The sequence below is a fragment of the Pinus tabuliformis genome, chromosome 2_2 (genome assembly GCF_031772625.1).
Source record: "Pinus tabuliformis cultivar Carrire ecotype Pingquan chromosome 2_2, CPIR1, whole genome shotgun sequence".
Classification (NCBI taxonomy): domain Eukaryota; kingdom Viridiplantae; phylum Streptophyta; class Pinopsida; order Pinales; family Pinaceae; genus Pinus; species Pinus tabuliformis.
In genome coordinates this window covers 855,117,079-855,138,560 of record NC_142300.1, presented here as the reverse complement: position 1 = coordinate 855,138,560, position 21,482 = coordinate 855,117,079, and the positions used below count along the sequence as shown (strand labels likewise).

Sequence of the window (21,482 nt, the reverse complement as noted above, 5' to 3'; positions counted from 1 at the left end):
GCATAGAGGGTGAAGGAGAGTTCCCTTCTTGCATAAGATTATTCATAAGATTTGTCTTTGTTCATGATTTTTCCTATAATATATTTAATTATCTCTTCAATATTTTGCAAAAGCAATTTTATTATTTGTTACATCTTTAAATAACTATTTGTTTTTTTATTTCTTGTGCGATTTTAGCTGTCCTTTCAAGATGATTTTTTTTTTTTTTTGGTGTTTATTTAATATTTTTTTGGTATGGTTTTTGTTTGGCTCAAAAGGTGGAGAAATTAAGGTAGATTCTAACAACTCATATTATGGGTTTAGGGATAATGCTGATTCCACATTGTAATGGGTGAAGGCAAATGCTAGGGAAGAGAAGGTACACATTGTTAGAGACATTATATTATTTGTCATTTATTTATTTATAAAGTAAATGCAATGAAATGTAGGTAAAGGGTAGTGGAGCAGTGCTAATGACATTGTTGAAACTGTTGAAATATACTCAATAATAACTCATGTAGGTTTAGAATTTATGTAGATTCCACATGTGCAACGGGTAAGGACAAGACAAAGGAGTAGAAAGTATGCATGGTTTCATGTTGGTTGAACTTAACTCATTTTTTGTACATCATTATATCATGTACTATACAAGAAAATGGTGAGTAGCAGATGGTGAGTTCTTTTTCGGTGCAAAATACATGTACACTATATTATGAAATGCTTGTTTTAATCATAGTGATGCTCCTTCCTAGCTATTTGAGGTATTCAATTATCGGTCTTTGCATAGTTCTACGTAAGATTTTTTGGTCACTGTTCAAGATTTCTCATTAGATATTTCAATATTTGTTCAATATTTTTCATGAAATTTTTGGTGTCAATTATGGAATTTCATAAAATTTCACGTTCTATATTTAATATCTTATTATTTGGTTTATGTTGGGTTCTGTTTATGGGGAAATTAACATGTTGAAGATATAGGGTTGATGCAAATCCCATGGGTGACGGGTGAAAACAAATTTTGAGGTGGTATGTATCGTTCTATTTGTGTTTGTTTAAATTAGAGTCATCTTAAATTATTTGTCATTTACTTAAATAATGTGTGTAACCCAATGCATAAAAAGTAACAGGGAGGATAACTAATGAACTATTGAAATATCCATGAGCAACATTGCATTATAATGAAGAGGCAGAGTTGAGTTTTCTTTTGGTGTAAAATCCATGTGATCTCTTATGACATAAGATATATGGTGTGTATTTAATATTTGTTATAAGATTTTATGGTCTCTATTTAATACTTCCCAATTTTGTTGGTGTGCAAGATGCCTGCCTTTGATTGACCATGGACACTTTCTGCGCTTATAGAGGAGAGTCCCTGCCTAATATATATTTTTTTATTATTTTTGTTTTTGTTTTGTTTTGTTATTTTTGTTTTGTTATTTTTATTCTAGCTATTGTTGTTTGTACCTTTTGTTATTTCTTGTGCTTTTGTTTTTCTATAGCTATGATTGTTTTTTTGTTTTTTGCTATTTGATAGCATGGCCATGCTAATTTGTGGTTTGGTGTTTTGTTTTTTGTGTTTGCTTTCTTTTGTTATTTTCTTGCTTTTGTTCATGGTTTTTGTTTTGAGTTCAATGGGTGGGGAAAGTAAGGCAGATCTTAAGGCTAATGAAGATTCCATGGATGTAATTGATAAAGGTGAAGGAGGTATGTATTAAGGAATTTATTTGTTTACTGCTAAATAAGTTTATGATTCCATCCCCGGATGCGGGTGAAAGGACGGGTGGCAGTGAGGAGCCACATGCCAGCCATGTGCTGCCTCGAGCATAAGCTTGGCATTCAATTCGTTTCTCGCCGCCGAGGAATAAGTGCACAGGTGAAAGCGGAGGTTATTCAATGCAGTGTCCGGTTAATTGGTTGGACTGCAAATCGCAGTTATGGAGAACAGGTCTCGAGGGAATGTTGAAGTTTTTAAAAAGGGTGATGGATTGGAGCAGGTTCACGCTCAGTGCTTGGGTCACGAAGTTCAGGTTCCTGCATGCAGTATTGTCATCCAGGCTACAGCTCTTGCTGTTAAAACCTGCTTCCAAGTCGTTGAGGGTTGTCTCAAACCCGGAAAATCTGTTGGTTGCTGTCTCTGGTCTGTTGGGTGTCGTCCCAGGTATGTTGGGCGCCGCTTCAATTCTACTGGGTGTCGTTCCAAGCTGGGAAGGTCCTCTGTCTCAGCATTGCTCCAAGCCCCCGGTGCTCCTGCAAAGATGGTCAGACCCCGACAAAGATTGCTCAGTCGTCGAGGTTCTGCTCGGGGAGGGTCTTCTCGTCCTCCAGTCACAGAGCCCCATCTCCACTGTTGCCGCTGTCACTGCCATAGAAGTGCTGAGGCCACTCCCCTCCAGGCAAGCCAATTCATGGACGCGAGCAGCCCAAATTCTGATCCGGATCCTTTACCTGCCTTCGGCTCCGCCATCTTCACCTTCGGCAGCTCGATGGATAAACCCCGCATTAATGCACACGTTTCGGTTCTATTCCTCGAGGAAACTCAGGACGGTGAAAGAGGTCCGCGCAGTAAGGGGAAGCTCCCAGGTGGAAGCTCGGAAGACGACGAGGAGAGACCAGCGGGGGCACCCGAGCAAGCTCCTAATCGCCCTCAGGCTCAGAAGGCGTCGACTTCCAAGGAGAACATTGTCGAAGATTGGGACTCCTTCCCCACTGTAGAAGAACGAGAGAAGTATGGATGGTGCAGGGTGGTCGAGGAGAAGCCGGAGGAATAGCCTTCCGCTAGATCAATCTCTCTTCCTCCATAACTGCTCAGGTCCTGTTTTGGTTTTATGTCTATGTCTATGTCTTTTTGGTTTATGTCTGTCTATGTCTGCTCTTGCTATGTTTGTATGGCCTGTAAGGGAATTCGCTGAAAGTCTTTTGATGCCCCTGCGAGGGATGTACTTTTTTGCTCCGGTGCCCCTGCGTGGGATGATTTTGTTTGGTCTAGATGCACTGTCGTGTGACAATGCCCCTATGTGGGTAGTTCTGTCTAGTTGCGCTACCCCTGCGAGGGCTGGTTTTGTACTGAGAAATCCTGGTCCAAAGAGCCACAGTTGGCCTTGGGCAAACTGACTCTGTGAATGTAATGTTTTCCTGTATATAATAGAATAGAATAGATTTACCGAGAAAAAAAAAAAAAAAAGTTTATGATTCCATGTTTTTTTATTGAACTCTTTGCTTGCTTCATATATCATGTGTGTTTATGTAAATTTACAAGCAATGTGCAATGTGAATAAATCATCATAATTGAAATCTATAGGGATAAGCAAAACTTGCCTACAATTGAGTAGAGTTTATAGATATGGATAAAGAAAACAAAATTTTGAACCCTACTTCTGACCATACTAGTTTTCATCTACAATTAGGAAGGGGAATAAGCACTTTGTGCCATTGTAGGGTGTGGGTTTCTCAGTTTTGTATTTCAATGTCAACAAATTTATTAAAACATGACACATTTTCCCTACCTGCTCCATAATATCTACAACTTTGTGTTTGGTTGCTTCATGTTACTTAGGTTCTTCTCTAGCTCCCAAATATGGTTCTTTGCTTCAACCATCACCTCTCCGTGTTGAATGGAGCGAAAAGCATCATGGATTCTGTCCATCACTTATCATAGCACGCTCGACAAGAACTTACCATAGTAAGGTTATATAATGAGTTTAAATAATTTGGTCTCCTAGAAGGCTAGGAAAGACTATCTAACCTTATGTATGTGCAGGCTTTGGGGTGGGTTTTGGCCTTTAACATCACTCTAGTGACACCCTTCACCTCTCATCCTACGTACATAATTTCTTCTAATTCTTCAATTGGGCCTTAGTTTGCACACTAATTCAATTATGCTGGTTTGAGGTGTAACAAAATCTCACATGTCTGAAGGTAAAGTCCTAGATATGTTCTCTCATCATCTCACTTTTGGTTGGCTCTCCGATGGCTTAAGACAGGATTGCTAGGGTTTTAGGGCTTTGAAGGTAATTTCAATTTTCTAGATTTGAGTTCGAAGGGTTGAATGGCTGATTGGAAGGCTTAGAGAAAGCAAGATAATGTCAAGAAATGTCTGCAAACACACACAATCAAGAAATTGCAATGTCCAATAAAACAATATGAAGGATTTTTAAAATGGAAAAAGTCCTTGGCATGCAATATATTTTTGTGGTATAAATTGTAATGTCCAACAAAACAATTTAGAGGGTTTTTAAAATGGAAAAAGTCCTTGGCATTCCAATATATTTTTGTGGCATATGGAGTTACATGATCAACAAACTTGACACAAAATTGGAAAAGATTTTGGTTTAAAGACTATGGGAGATGTTACTTGTGTTCCTTAGAGGTTTGACCTATGCATCCTACAATATTCAACAATAAGGGAGAGGGAGCTTTCACTTAGTTGTTACCTCAAAATGGATAACTTCATGATTTTGTTCAAGGAAGATAATGAGATAAAATTACCAACAATTATTTTGATGACTACTTGATAACCATTACCCATTAACTTAAACAAGATAAAAAAAAGATCGTTTACTCAATTTAGCGTGCATCCATCAAACTTCACCAATAATCATATGTGAAAAGAGATCTATCCACATCAACAAGGCCTCTCCAAGATGTTGCTCAAGTCATCCATCCATAGCCATTTACAGAAATTGGCTATGTCAATTTGCTAAGGGAGTTCTCCTCCAATCCATCCATGAGAAAATGAGAGGAAGTGCATCTCCATTTACAGAGGAAATGTTGAGCTTTCTTTACATTAAATGTTAAAATTGGCAACTAGGGCCAAACTCCACATGGGTCATCTTATTTATGACAACTGATATTTTTCTTGGATTCCTCTCTCTGAGAGGTGTAGGATTGATCTAAAGATCATCCGATTCTGACATGTACAAATGAAGATATGAATTTATTTATGTTATTGACAAATTGTCAAGGTCGGCCAGCGAACTCATGTAGGCTCAGAAGCCCAACAGTCATGCCTATTCATCCTTCATGTTAGCCTATAAATACATGATGCCTCATCCTCATTTGGACATCACTCACATTCATCTTTCTCTCTCTCTCATTGGTTGGGTACGGATTTTTGGGCAGCAACTCTCTCCACATGTGCAAAGGAAAGGAAGGGCATTTTCTGTTTTTGCGTTGACCAGGTTTGACCGAATTTACAGAGGTTGTTTTTGGGCTGTGTTGACCTGTTTTACTGCGATTTTGGGTGGAGGATTTCTGTCCTAGCAGGCTGCATTTATGGGCATAGAAATTGAGGCAATTCGTTGATTGTTTGACCAGTGTTGACTGTGGTTAGTGCTGACCGCAGGTTGACTATTTGACTAGACTTTGACTGGGCTGAATTCAAACTGTTTTGAGGGATGTTTCATCTTGTTGTTTGGAGGCTGAAGTTGATTGAAGTTGACCAAATCTTTGAGGGTCAAATCTGCCCTGTTGATCAACGTTGACTTTTCTAGTTAGGGCTCTTTTGTTGCTGTTATAAATTATCAGATTTGTAAATTGTACTCTCTCTCTACTGAACTATTGAAGACTAAAAGAAGAATTGATCAAGGGTTTCCCCACATTGGAGTTTGTCCCTATCTGATGCCACACCTTGTGTCCTCTCGTCTTGGCTTATCATCTACTATTTATGTTTATGTTCTATCTACTATCCTGTTGATGTGATTGCTAAACTGGATATTGATATTGGGCTAGTAAAGAAATTGAAGTGAAATTGCTCTAAAGCATAGAACATACCATTGTTGCCTAGAATTAACATGGTATCAGAGGTGAGGTGAAGACAAAGCCCAAACAAGAGTGAAAGAGCAATCACCAAAGACAGTTGGACAAAGAAAAAAGGTTGAATGGGTTCCGCATCCTACTTCTCGGCTGAAGACAAGCTCCATGATAAATTTGACTATCATGGATGGAAGATGTCTCTTGATTTGACCTCGGAAGAAAAAGAAGTGATGGATTATGTGCATGGTAAAATCATTGAGCCTCCTTCAAATGAACTGGCTACTGCAAAGACCAAGTACAATAAGGTTGAAGTCAAAGCCAAGAAGATTATCAGGGATTCCATTGACAAGCATCTGATGGCTTATATCTCCGAATTGAAGACCTCAAAGGAGATTTACGATAGGTTGGTCGGCATGTTCAAGGTTAGTAATGCTAATCAAGTTCTGTTTCTCAAGAATAAGTTGAAGGATATCAAGAAGGGAAAGGAGGAGGACATTCAATCCTACTTCTTGAGCATTACTGAGATCAAGAATGATCTACTCTCAATTGGAGAAGTCATCCCTGATAGGGAACTTACTCTCACCACCCTTGGAGGACTCCCACCTGAGTGGTATGTATTTAGAACCACTATACTCAACAATGATCGAATTCCAAGGTTTGAAGAATTGATGTCGAGATGCATTCAAGAAGAAACAAGAATGGTGGAGCAAGAAATGCCTTCTAATAGAAGCAACCCCATTGCATTCTCCACTCATGCCAAGAGGAAGAACAATGCAGGTTCAAAGAAGCAAAGTCAAGGAAGACCGGGATTCAAAAATGGAAGGAAGGGAAGATGCTTTGTTTGCAATAAGTTTGGCCACTATGCAAGGGAGTGTCCTAATAAAAGGGATACACCTCGAGATGATGACTATCATAACAACTCCAGGGGCAACTTCAACAACAACAACAACGATCAAAGGAATGGTAGGTCCAATGGCAAAGGAAAAACGAATGTGTGACATCAAGGAACTCCAGGTATGACGAATCCAATGTTTTTAACAATAAACAAAAAGAGTACTATCTTATATCGACCCTCTCCACTGCCTCTCCTCCGGACACTTTGGGAAATTGGTTGATTGATAGTGGTGCCTCAAGGCACTTCACCGGACACAAGGGAGCCCTCTCTAATCTGATAGAAAAGGAGACAAACTTGGAGATCATCCTTGGAGACGATGCCACCTATCCCGTGAAGGGAGCAAGGTATGTTACCCTTCAATTGAATCAAGGTAACACTATTCATTTGCAAGAAGTACTAAATGTACCCGATCTCAAGAAGAACCTAGTGTCCATTTAAGCAATGGAAGATAAAGGATTCAAGGTGGCTTTTATCGATGGAAAGGTACGTGTTTGGAAAAGAAATTTCAAGGATGTTTTTACTCTTGGGTTCAGGGTTGACACTTTGTATCAAGTTGGAGGAATTCCATTGGGAGCCAGTCTTGCGACACATCAATCTGAACTATGGCACTGGAGGTTTGCCCATTTTCATTATAAGGCCCTACCTAATGTGAGACAGATGATGACAGGCATGCCTGAGTTAAAAGTAGAGCATGAAGGATGTGCCAAAGGAAAACTTCAAGGGGACCATTCCCCTCAAGTAATAGCAAGACCGCAAACATATTGCAATTGATCCACTCCGACATATCTAGTATGATGCCCATAAACTCTTTGAGAGGATACTTATATTATCTCACCTTTGTGGATGATTATTCTCGCAAGACCTGGATCTACTTCTTGAAGAAGAAGGATGAAGTGTTCACTTGGTTCCAACACTTCAAAGCCTTGATCGAAAACCAATTCGAGAAGAAAATCAAGATTTTGAGGACTGATAATGGGATTGAGTATGAATCCAATGAATTCTAAGATTATTGCAGAGAAGTTGGCATTAAGAGGGAGACTAACCCATACACTCCTGAGCAGAATGGTGTGGCTAAAAGGAATAATCGCTCTATTGTAGAAGTTGTTCGTGCCATGCTTCATGACCAAGGCCTTCCGATGTTTCTATGGGGTGAAGCTGCAAATACCACTGTGTATGTTCAAAACTGATGCCCTGATCAAGCATTGAACCCTAAGACTCCCAAAGAAATGTTCATTGGTAAGAAACCTGATGTCTCTCATTTTAGAATTTTTGGAAGCCCTATATATTTTCATGTTCCGAAAGAGAAAAGAAGCAAACTGGGTGCATCTGGGAAGAAAGGAATCTTTGTGGGCTATAGTGAAAATTCTAAGGGATATAGAATTTATGTGACTAGTCAAAAGGAAGTTGAGCTATTTCATGATGTCACCTTCGATGAAGATATGGCCCTTAGGAAGATCAACAACCTTCCTATCCCAGGGAAGGACAAAGAAGCTGACACAGGAAATCAAGGTGAAAAAGAGGACGAAACAATGCCTGATGTTGATGAACCTATGGAATCCTATTGATCCACTCCCTCATGAACCTTCCTCCTCCAAGAGGATACCCTCATGGCTTAGGGAGATTCTTGAAGATGCTGAGAGGCACATTGCATCAAGGGGGACTTTCCATGAAAGCAAGAAGCCGAACAGGTACCAAGGATATTTGACCGCCATGAGCACTATCATTCAAAATGAGTCTTCATCATTCGAAAAAAACCGTGAAGCAACAAGTATGGAAGGATGCTATGAATGAAGAATACGAGTCAATTATGAAGAATGATGTCTGGGATGTGGTCCCTAGACCCTAGGACAAATCAACTGTCACTTCTAAGTGGCTCTACAAAATCAAGCATGGAGCTGATGGAAGTGCATAAAAGTGCAAGGCTCGCTTTGTTGCTCAAGGCTTCTCTCAAAAGGAAGGTGTAGATTATGATGAGATATTTGCACCTGTTGCCTGATACCCCACCATCCGCTTGATCATAGCCCTTGTTGCCTCACAAGGATGGAACCTACATCAAATGGATGTCAAGACCGCCTTCTTGCATGGTTCAATCAAAGATAAAGTCTATGTGGAATAACTCGAGGGGTTTGAAGCAGTGTTGCACACATCGCGATCGGGATTTAATCGGCGCCGGGAAAAAAGCGGAAAAAATCGTTAAAATCGGGAAAAAAATCGGAAAAAAGCGGGAAAAAATCGTTTGGCACAAAAATATTCATTTTTTTTCATTTTTTTTCAATTTTTTTAATATCTAAACCATCTACAACATAAAATAAATACATTGACACATAAATATGATAAAAAAACTAATATATAAGATGTTTAATATCATTTCTAGCGCTAAAATCACACATAACATTGAATCATGTCCTGAATAGTAAGTCCCAACTCAGCCTCAAAATATCAACAAAAAATATGATAATGTATGTCATCATGTCATAATGTCATATACAATAAAATGAAAGTCTAATCCTATTGATTTCCTCTGCCCCTCTTGCGAGAAAATGCCACAGCTTTCCCTTTCCCTCTAGATGTAGATGCTGGTGCCCGTGCAGGTGGAAATGGCAGTGGAGTCTGATGTGATCTAGACGTTGAAGAACTAGAAGTAGGAGCTATAGGAGGTAGACCACGTCCTCTACTGGTGGCAGGGGTAGCCCGGGCAGGTGGTGTCACCTGGAAACATTACAATCTCCCAATCCTGAAATCCTGAAAAACTGATAAGTCTACTGGATTTTAAATGAAATCTAAAATTCTACTTTCTCCATATGAAATCCAATGAGGCTGGAACCACTCTCAAACATCCTGAGTCATTTCATGGTAATGTTAAAAATTTAAGTAAAAGGATGAAAATGAAGATTAAGGAGAATGTCACTTTTACTTTAAGAATTTAACATTACCATGAATAGCATATCCATACTAGGGCCTAGACTTGATCATTAAGCTACCCCACTCAAAAATTATTTGTTTCTTTCAAAAAACATTGCATGAAAAAACCCAAAAAAAGTTATAAAACTATGCTGTCCTGATCCCCCACGATTTTTTCGTTAAAAATCGCGCTTTTTTCGAAAAAATCGCGATTTTTTGAAAAAAGCGCGATTTTTTCAGTAAAAATCGGCAAAAAAAAAAATAGGCGATTTTTTCGTATAAAAATCGCGATTTGATCGGCAAGATGAAAAAATCGCGATTTTATCGCGATTTTAACAACACTGGTTTGAAGTTCATGATCAGGAATCTCATGTATGCAGGTTCAAAAAAGCTCTCAATGGATTGAAGCAAGCACCCCGAGCTTAGTATGAGAGGATCAATAGCTATCTGATGAAGCTGGGATTCACTAGAAGTGAAGCCGATCTAAACCTTTACTTTAAGGTTGAAAATGATCAACCTCTCATTCTAGTATTTTATGTGGATGACCTCTTTCTGACGGGTGCAAACCTCTCATTCACAAATGTAAGAGGGAGTTGTCTTCTGAATTTGAGAAAGGACCTAGGACCGATGCACTATTTCTTAGGGTTGGAGGTCTAGCAAAAGCCACGTGAAATTTTCCTCTCTCAAGGAAAATATGTTGTGAAGATATTGGAAAGATTTGGGGTGGTGGACTGCAAGCTTGTGAATACTCTGATGGAACTTAAATTTAAGAAGTTATGTGGTAGTGTTGCTGGACCTGAACTGAGAAATGCTTCGAAGTATCGTCAACTCATAGGAGCACTGGTGTTCTTGGTGAACTCCCGTCCAAACATATGTTTTGCAGTTAACACATTAAGCCAATACATGGTTGAGCCTCATCATATACATTGGATAGCCACCAAGAATCTTCTGAGATATCTTCGGGGCACAATAATTCATGGATTGAGATACACTGCCGGAAATGTGAGGCTGCATGGTTATTCTGATGTTGATTGGGCTGGTAGTGTGGTGGATCGCAAGAGCACTTTTGGATGTTGTTTTTCTTTGGGTTTTGCTTCGATATCCTAGATGAGCAAGAAGCAGAAATTGGTTGCCTTGAGCATTGCCAAGGCCGAATACATAACTGCTAGTATGGCCTCCTATGAAGCTGTCTGGTTGAGGAAACTTTTCAGTGAGCTATTTGGACATGTGCTAGATACCACCGTGATCCTTTGCAACAACCAGAGTGGGATCCGATTATCAAAGAATCTCGTGTGTCATGATCACTCCAAGCATATAGATATCAAGTACCACTTTATCCGAGATATGGTACAACGAGGAGCAATAAGGCTCCATCACATTGGGACTGATGAGCGGGTCATTGATATTATGACAAAGCCCTTGGGAAAGGTCAAATTCTTGGCTTTCCGATAACAACTTGGAGTCGTGGAGAGACCCTCTTATGAGGGTCCTGTATGAGATGGACATTGAGCTCTAGGAGCTCCAGGGGGCTTGGGGTACTTCTTGGAGCGATGAGCAACCATAGGGTGAGTGGTTCAACCTTCCCCTAGTGGTTTGTTGTGTACAAAGTGAGTGGTTCAGCCTTCCCCTGTGATACCCCTTGGCAACATGTAGGCAAGACGAGTGGTTCATCCTTCTCCTACTGAGACATCCTACCCATGCAGTCTGGGACTCATGGGAAGTACCTCTCATCTGGCCAATGAGTAGGGAAATGAGGATAAGGACCATAGAACTACTAATGGACGCATCGTGTACTACCGTACTCCTTATGCTAGGATGTTCGATATTAATCTGGGATCAATTGGAACTGACTTCGAGTTAGTAAGAGGTATGAGACACTCTTTTGATTGGAACTGACTTCAGGTCAGTAAGAGTGGTATGAGACACTCTCTTTTGATTGGGATTGACTTCAAGTCAGTAGAGAATGGTCTAATACATTCTCGATCACTTCTTCTTCTTCAAAGTTCAACAGAGCAGTGCATTGATGGAAGAGATAGTACAGATTGGCAGATGGATTAGCAGGTGGAGTTCTCCCTAGTTGAGAGGGAGTGTTAAAATTGGCAACTAGGGCCAAACTCCACATAGGTCATCTTATTTATGACAACTAATATTTTTCTTGGATTCCTCTCTTTGAGAGGTGTAGGATTGATCTAAAGATTATCCGATTTTAACATGTACAAATGAAGATATGAATTTATTTATGTTATGGAGAAATTGTTAAGGTCAGCCAGCAAACTCATGTAGGCTTAGAAGACCAACAGTCACATCTTTTCATCCTCCACGTTAGCCTATAAATACATGATGCCTCATTCTCATTTGGACATCATTCACATTCATTTTTCTCTCTCTCCCATTGGTTGGGCACGGATTTCTGGGCAGCAACTCTCTCCACAAGTGCGAAGGAAAGGAAGGGCATTTTATGTTTCTACGTTGACCAAGCGTTGACCTGTTTTGCTGCGATTTTGGGAAGAGGAATTATGTCCTAGCAAGCCGCATTTCTGGGCATAGAAATCGAGGCAATTCGTTGACTATTTGACTAGCGTTCACTGTGGTTATGGCTGACTGCAAGTTGACTGTTTCACTGTATGACTAGACTTTGACTGGGTTGAATTCAGACTGTTTTGAGGGTTGTTTCATCTTTCTATTTGGAGGCTGAAGTTGACTGAATCTGAGGGTCAAATCTTCCCTGTTGACCAGCGTTGACTTTTCTGGTTAGGGCTCTTTTGTTGCTATTATAAATTATTAGATTTGTAAATTGTACTATCTCTCTCTGCTGAACTATTGAAGACTAAAAAAAGAATTGATCAAGGGTTTCCCAACATTGGGGTTTGTCCCTGGCTGGTGCCACAACTTGTGTCCTCTTATCTTGGTTTGTCTTCTACTGTTTATGTTTATGTTCTATCTGCATTTTACTATCATGTTGATGTGATTGCTAAACTGGAAATCAATATTGGGCTAATAAAGAAATTGAAGGAAAATTGCTCTAAAGCATAGAACATACCATTGTTGCCTAAAATTATCATTAAAATATTAATTTCTTAAGCTTAAAGCCCCTCCTTTATCATATGGAGGAGTAAAAGGCCCTTTTCTACTATTAATTAATCTAAATTATATAAAAGTGACTTCTCAAGTCACTTGTGCAAGAGTCAAGGGGCACATGCCCTCGAAAATGACCCCTCTTCATAAATGAGGTATAGGGGCCCTTAGCAATTAGTGCCCATCCTCCAAAAAAATTTCGAAGTGGCAATGTCCAGGTTTTAAAGGCCCTTTGAAAATATGCTCCATCCGTATGTGAGGTTCCAATTGAAGACATGCCCTCAAGCCACAACAAAAAACCCTTCAAAAGGGTTGCTCCTCAAAATAGGTTTCCCTTCAAAGATTGCCCAAGGGCTTGTCTTCTTCTCCAGCCAAGCAAGTCGCATCTGAATTCTTCCTTCACATGTGGATGTAAGGGCTTCACATGGGTCAATATCAGCAAAAACGTCTCTGAATGGGGTTAGGTTCTATAACCATGCCAAGGTGTTCCATCCTTTATGTCATAATGCCCTCCAAACCACTCTGAAGACTTGCATCTTTTCCTTCTAGAAGCCGCCATTAACATTCTTCTAGTTCCTTCCATTAGCGTTCTGATTTTTCATCTATAAGCCATTGTTCCATAGCTATTTCATACTCAATTGTATTTGGCTAAGTATAGTGTGAAGTTGACACTCCTTTTCTAATATCCTTAGTCTTATCTGCCTGATGCAATTGGAGTTTATGCTCTTATGTACACATATGCCTAGAAAAATTTGATTTCCCAGATGCCATAGGAGTTGTTGCCTTGTGGCTATAAGAGGCCTGCGTATAAAATGATTGGTCAGCAACACTTCTAGACTAGCAAGTCCTATGTCTTGCAAATTTTACAATGAACTTGTACGCATCATTTGGTAATGCCATTGGATTTGACTCCTCAGCCCTGATATTTACACGGGTTTGCTTTTCTTGCAAATTTGAAGAGCAGACTTGTAAGCATCATTTGGTAATACTATTGGATTTGACATCTCAGTAAGGTCTGCTTTGCTGTATATTCACACCATGTTCTCATCTCACTTGGAGCTGTGATCCCCTCATGCAATGCCCCAATCCATGATCAAGAGAAGGTTGGTTCTTCACAATGGATATCTAGTGGTGATTCCTCTACTAATTATATCCTTGAAAGAGTTTCAAAATTTTTCAAAATTAATCTTTTAGAAATTCAAACAGCATTATCTGACTCAATAAAGTGATTAAAGGGAGTATGCCTTAGTCACACAGGTAGTGATTATCTTCTACCAAATGGGAATGGCAGTTCAATCCACCAAAGGCCATCAATTCCATGAGCCCTTTAGCCTTTCATCCAATAGTTAATACGGGATTCAAACTATGACAAAAGAGGCATTTTCAACAAATAAGTTGAAGAGCATTCCACTGCAAATCTAGAGCATGTCATGGCAGTGCTTATCTCTTAGTTATGATCTCTTTTGCAATACTCTTAATGCATAACCTAATATGGTTAAACATTTAACTACTGGTATGCGTCACTTGCACTCTCATACTAAAGAGGCATTTTCAACAAATAAGTTGAAGAGCATTCCACTGCAAATCCAGAGCATGTCATGGCAATGCTTATCTCTTAGTTATGATCTCTTTTGCATTACTCGAGTCTTAATGCATAACCTAATATGGTTAAACATTTAACTACTAGTATGCTTCACTTGCACAGTCACACTTCCGTTTATTGTTGATAGCACTTTTGGGTTTCAACTTCATTCTTTGTTGTACTCTTTATCTCTGATTTGTAGATGGTTATAATCTAAACTTAGAAAAAATAAAATATTAATGGGTATTAATCTAATTGTGGGTGAATCTTCTAGATAAAGATGGAGAACAAGTCAAAACAATCTTGAGCTTTTGATGAGGAGTTAATCTAGGTCGTTGGTTGTCCAACAAAAAGATATAAGAAGGGGCTTGAGAGTCATTTGGAAAACACACAAGAGAGATCACAAAATCGATTTTCTGAAGTGAGAAGTTCTCAGGAGGAAAAATTGATTGAGAAGATTTCTTGCAGGGATCGCAGCTTCTGGAGAGAGAGATTTTCAGCCGGAGAATTGTCAGCGCAGAGAGACAAAGTGTGATTCAGTAGCCTTGACGCAGAGGCTGACACAGGGCCAAAAGGGCCACGTAGAAGCAGTGCAGAGGGAGAGATAGAAAGTCGAAAATCAGAGCAGAGAGTCAATTTCAGCAGCCGAACATCGGGGTGTGAGACCGGGAGGCTGAGAGCAGTGACTCTAGGCTACTGATCGATACCAAGTTGGGTGACGTTGTGCCTGAGAGGGTTCACAATGAGACAACGTAGAGGCAACGTAAAGATAGCGCAGGGCCTGCCAGGGGCACCTCATCCAACAGCCGGAACAACGAGGACTTTTTCTCAGTGATTGTGTGAGGTAATCTCACTAAGCTTTTTCCAGTATTTCTCTCTGTAACTAAATAACCCTATGAGGTATTCAACGATGTATTCAGAATTTGCTACTGCATAATAAGAATAAACCCTCGGAACTGCTACACCGGTTTTCCCGCATTGGGTTTTTCCGGGGACATTTGTCCAAAATAACGGTGTCCTATGTGTTTGTATTTCCTTGCTCAGTTTCTATGTTTCAAAATCATATTTAATTTGGTGTAGGCTGCTTCAGTAATTTACTTCAATATTTCAAGAAGAAATCTGAAATAAAGTTGTAGTGTAATTTACGATCTAGGTGAATCAGATTCAGCTGGTTGCAGTAGGATTCCAAAGATTGTTAGATCTAGGAATTTTCACATGGTATCAAAGTTGTTGATGTGAAACAGGAAGAGCAAATCTAGCACTGAAGCAAGGGCCAACTTGCTGCAACAAGCAGTAGTTCGAATCCCCTGAGGGATTGCGCAGTTCTAGCCAGGAGGGCTATATTTTCGTGGGTGTCTCTCTCTGAGTGAGCCGACAGAGAGGTAAGACTGTCGGATCGAGAATTTGCCAAGGCAGAGGGAACCACGCAAAGCTAGAGGGATGCAGTTTTCTGCAAGCTGAGTGCTGGAAAGAAAAGTCGTTGGAAGAAGGAAGCAGATCACATAGTGAGGGAGTACTTCCTCAGTGATTTCTTGCCGAGGAAATCAGTATTTCTCATTTGTTGAGCAATAGAGGAGTAGCAGACCTACTAGCTCCATCAGGGAGTGCGTAAGGCAACTTAGAAGCTATGCAGTAGGGAGAAAGAGGGAGTTGTTCAACAATTTTCGGAGGATATGGCAAGCAGTGGCTTGAGGGATCAGGACAAGTTGGACAGAGCTTCCAACTATGTTATCTGGAAGGCTAGAATGGCTTTCCTTCTAGATGAGCATGCCCTCAAGATGTATGTTGATAGTGTGGTAGATGAACCTGCAGATGCAAATCCGCTAAAGAAGTATAGAGCTGAGATGGTGAAAGCCAAGAGGATGATCTTGGATGGAGTCAAGGATCACGTGGTGTGCCACGTTGTTAGCAGAGAAACTGCTAAGGAAATGTGGGATGCCTTGGCCACATTGTATCAGGAATCTTTCGAGCAGTGGAAGATGTACTTGGAACAGAAGTTGAGATCTGCGCAGATGCAGAAGGGAGAACGTGTGAATCCATTCCTCACGAAGTTGAAGGAGACCCGTGATGAGTTGTCAGCTTCGGGGCATACACCTCAAGATTCAGAGTTAGTGAGACTGGCGCTAAATTTTGTCTCGGATGAATGGCAAGTCTTTGTTTAGAGTATCCTGGGCAAAGCAACATTGCTGAACTGAGATGAGATGTGGGCAACTGTAAAACAAAAGGAGTTGAGGAGAGACCTGGTCAAGGTCAAACTTGACGGAAGCAACAACAACAGTGGGTCGAAGCCTAAAGAGGAGGAGGAGGAGGAGAATACATCCCTTGCATTGAAGGGGCAGCAGGGGCAACAGAGACAAAAGAAAGACATCTCCAAGGTGAAGTGTTTCAGATGTGGCGAGATGGGCCACTATGCATCCCAGTGTCCTTTGAAGAAAAATGGCAAGAATGAGAAGCACGATCCTAAGGTTGCAGTCGCAAAGATCGAACAAGAGGAGTTAGCCATGACAGCCAAGGTACCTCCAGGAGGGAGGTGCGCTGATTTCGAATTGTAGTTCGATAGAGCTATAGATGGGCAGGATCCTTGAGGAGTCCACCTCTTGGATCAATACCTTGCTACAGGAGCCCATAATCAGTAGTAGCAGGATGGAGGAGTTTTCAGTTGGTGCTATGGAGTGTTGATTTGACAGATGCAGTAGTTAGCAGCACCAAAACTTGAGCAATGCAGAGCAAAGAGGCAATAGTGTGTGGAGGGACAATGCAGAGCTTCACCAACGCAATGGCTTCAGAAGACAATGTGGGACTAGCAACAGTCAGGATTTCAGCACCGAGGTGTATCTATTGGATACTTGTCCAATTTTGGGTGTTTTCAGTTGCTTCTCTCAGTAACTGAGTTGTAGTACGAATACAATATTAGCAGTGGCAGTGTCAAAGGCAGCAACACCGCAAAAGCAGCGCAGAGGACGATGCTTCAAAGACAGAGTAGTATGCAGCAGCAATATATTGCTAGAGCACATTCCTCGCTAAGAGGGAGTGTTGATTTTGGGTAGCATTGGATGTGCTCTAGGCCTCAAATTTTGCAGAGAGGCTTGGGCACATGCATTCCAAAGAACCCAGAAACCATTTTGGGAAATTCCACTCAAAGACGATTATATTAAAATAATTAATATTTTTAATGGGGTTCCTAAGTCTAAACTTGGGAAAATTAAAATATTAATGGGTATTAATCTAATTGTGGGTGAATCTTCTAGATAAAGACGAAGATCAAGTCAAAACGATTAGAGTCTTTGATTAGGAGTTAATCTAGGTCGTTGGTTGTCCAACAGAAAGATATAAGAAGGGACTTGAGTGTTGAAATTTGGTACCGGAGGACAGGTGGTTCCCTAAGGCTTTGATCTTTGGCCTAGGGAAAAGTGTCCAAAAGAATTTAATTTTTCTCCTAAAGTGACTTTATAATTTTTATAAAGTCAAATCTAATTTAAAAGTGACTTTAAGTGATAAAGTTACTAAAGTCTAATTTTAAAGTGATTTTAATAAAGTCAATGTAAAATTAGAAAGGAAAAGTGACTTTGGAAATAAATGACTAAGTGGGTCTTTATTACAGTGGAGTGAATTAAAAAATAAAAAGTGAGATTTAAATGAGCATTTAATATCAGCCCTAGATCTCAATCTATTTCAGCCATTGGATTTAGGGATTCCCCAAAAGTCACTTAGGGTTAGATTAAGGGAGGAGAAGGAGGCAGTAGCTTGGCACACATTCCAAGGCAGCAATCCAGCAAGTCCATACAGCTGAGTTAGCACACATTGAAAGGCAGGATTTTGGCACGATTTTCTAGAAAGGCCGTACAGCGTTTTTGGAGCAGGCCGTACAACAGTTTTCAGCAGTCCGTACAGCAGTTTCCAGGCAGGCCGTACAGTAGAATTTCACACTGAAATTTGGCACGCTTTTCTAGGAGGCCGTACAGCATTTATTGTTGTTCTGTTTTGCTGTTGCAAGTTTTTTCAGTTGGCTGTGAGGCACAGAAAACGAGATAAGTTGTAAAATTTGCTTGCTGATTTTTTGCTGAATATTTCTCACTGTAAAAGCATTTTTCAGAAATAAGGAGCTCTCGAACTGGTTTTCCCCAAGAGTTGTAGGGGGTTTTTCCAGGGTCACCTTGACCAAAAATCACTGTGTTTAAATGTGTTGAATGGCTGTTTATATGTGCTGATTTTTATATTTCTGCATTTTCCAGCATTCTGTAAAATTTCCAGAATTTGTGTTTTCAGCAAAATTTATTTTTCAGTTGTTGAATGTATGGCTATGGGAAAGGGCATTTAACTATTTTGGAGAAATAAGGTGAAACTAAAAACCGGGGTGGGAAATGAGAAATTTTTACATGGTATCAGAGGTTGAGTGTTGAAGTGCAGTTTGGGACAGCAAAGAGGAAAATTACAGCCTGCTGATTTTTCACTCAGAAAATTTCAGCACGCTGATTTTTCACAAACAGCAGTTTTATCTTTACTACAGCAGTGCTATTTTTCAGTTTTAGGACAGCAAGATGTCATTGGGATTGAGGGTGGAGGATAGGTTGGATGGGCATTCCAATTACACCGTTTGGAAAGAGAGAATGCAGAGCATCTTTGAGGAGGCAGAAGTCTGGGACATCATGGTGTATACCACACAGAACCCTGTTGTTGTGCCTACTGATGCTACTCAGTTGGCTGAGTATAATAAAAAGAACAAGGGTAAAAGACTGATTCTAGACGGAGTCAAAGACCATTGCATTCCTCATGTGAGAGGAAAGAGAAATGCCCATGAAATGTGGACAGCATTGTCCAATCTCTACCAGAGTACCAATGAGAACCGGAAAATAGTCCTAAAGGAGAAGCTGAAGACCATTAAGATGGGTAATGATAGTGCAGCTAGATATCTCACAAAGATTACTAATGTGAGAGATGAGTTGGCAGCAGTGGGAGAGGTCATTCCACCCACTGAGTTGGTGCAGATTGCGGTGAATGGCCTCCCCTGTTCATGGATGAACTTTGCTGATGGGGTTTGTGCACGTGAGACCCTTCCCACATGGGAGAGGTTTTGGGATGATTGCATTCAGACAGAGATCAGGAAAGGTCAGCTTGGGGCAGCCAAGCCAGCTGAGCAGGATGAGGATGTAGCACTGGTGGCAGGAGGCAAGAAAGGCAAAGGGAAGAAGCAGGTTTCCACAAGCAATGGTGGGGGCAAAGGCAAGGGCAAAGGTAAACAGGATAACACACAGAAGGACTATTCCAAGGTGAAGTGTTGGAATTGTCAAAAGATGGGACACTATGCAGTTGTGTGTTCGGAGAAGAAGAAGAAGAAAGGGAAGAACCAGAGCATGGCAGCTTCAGCAGAGGTTGAGGACTTTGCAGATCGTTTTGACCGAGAGTTTGCGTTCACTGCGTGTAAGTCCTCTAGTGCAGGATCACCTTCCACACAAGTTCAGAGGGAGCATGCTTTTCCCTTGATTAGCGAAGCATCTTCGGGTATCTGGTATGTGGACAGTGGGGCTTCACGTCACATGACAGGAGTTCGTGAGTACTTCTCAGAGCTTTCAGAGAGTGGCACTGATATAGAGGTAGTACTCGGTGATGACAGAGTTGTTAGAGTAGTCGGTGTGGGGACACTAACATTTCAGAGGGAGTCCAAACCTCCCTTGAAGGTGTCAGATGTTCTTTATGTGCCAGGAATGAGGAAGAACCTCATATCCGTATCAGCTTTGGAGGACAGAGGATATGAGGTACTGTTCAGGGGAGGACAGGTGTTGATGTATCCCAGTGGCACTCCAGCTGATTCAGCTAGAGTGATAGGTGTACGCCATGCAAAGGTGTACAAGTTTGCATTCCAGCCCCTTTTGGCATTGAGCAGTAGTACCGATAGCAGAGCTAGCAGTTCTGAGCTGTGTGAGATTTGGCACCGCAGGATGGGGCATATGTATCATGGAGCCTTGAGGACATTGCGGGAGATCACTACAGGTGTGCCAGATTTCAGTACTGATCACTTTGATACTTGCAGAGGATGTGCGATGGGCAAGTTTGCCAAATCCCCTTTTCCCAGCAGTGACAGCAGAGCGACTGGGATACTTGATTTGATTCATTCTGATGTGAGCGGTCGGATGTCTCATGTTTCCTTGAGTGGATATGAGTACTATGTTTTATTCATTGATGATCACTCCAGGAGGACCTGGATTTATTTCTTGAAGACCAAGAGTGAGGTCTTCAAGTGGTTTCAGGAGTTCAGAGCTCTTGTGGAGACACAGACAGATCGGAAGATCAAGTCCCTAAGATCGGACAATGGGGGAGAGTACACCCTTGGAGAGTTTGTTGACTATTGTGCGGAGGCAGGCATTAGGAGGGAGTTCACTGTTCCTTACAACCCCCAGTAGAACGGGGTTGCGGAGAGGAAGAACAGATCCATTGTAGGGGCTGCCAAAGCCATGTTACATGATCAGGGGTTTCCATTGTTCTTGTGGGTAGAGGCCTGCAACACGGCTGTTTATTTGCAGAACAGGAGTCTGCATCATGCCTTGGGGAACATGACTCGGGAGGAGGCTTTTTTGGGAAGAAGCCTGATATTGGTCATCTTCGTATCTTTGGGTGCATTACATACTCCCACATACCCAAGGAGAAAAGGACCAAACTAGAGCCCACCGCAGAGAAGGGTATCTTTGTGGGCTACAGTGAGACCTCAAAGGCCTTTTGGATTTACATTCCTGCACAGAGGAAAGTTGTTGTCAGACGGGATGTGAAGTTCGAGGAGGACATCGCTTTTAGGAGGTCACGGGAGTTAGAGTATCTGGATCAGCCAGACCCTCAGCAACAGTTGAGTGAGTCGCAGGGATCCAGTGGACAGGGATTAGGAGGATCCGGAGGTACATCTATGAGGATGTCAGGTCCGTCAGTGAGCAGTGGCTCGCCGAGCCAGAGGGGTGGTGCTCCGGGCAGCATGCAGAGCAGTTCACTAGGGAGTCCACTGATGGACAGTTCACACGGTACCTCAGCTTCTACAGGTTCAAGTGCAGGCAGGAGGGCAGCAGACAGAGAGTCAGGAGTTCAGGCTCCTAATGATGATGAGGAGGAGTTTCATTCTCCTACGGGAGAAGTGCGCTCAGGGAAGAGGAAGCCCAAGTGGCTTCAGGACACCTTGAGAGATGCCACATTTGTTGCTGAGCCTAAGAGGCCGGTCAGAGAGAGTAGACCACCTGAGAGGTTTTGTAGCTATATGGCAATGGCTACCAGCATCCTTGATTCTGAGCCTTCTAGCTATGAGGAGGCAGCTAACCAGTA

The 21,482-nt window shown here is 41.3% G+C and overlaps 1 protein-coding gene across 2 annotated transcripts in view; it reads left to right on the top strand.

The window, feature by feature from the left end:
• Window positions 1-1,472: 1,472 nt before the first annotated feature.
• The window catches only part of LOC149195658 (uncharacterized), a 58,719-nt gene continuing 38,709 nt past the window's right edge, over window positions 1,473-21,482 (top strand). For both annotated transcript variants that reach the window (XM_089408668.1, XM_089408667.1), the window contains exon 1: window positions 1,473-1,683. The gene's annotated coding sequence lies outside the window, so the exon portion shown is untranslated. The remainder of the gene's footprint in view (window positions 1,684-21,482) is intronic.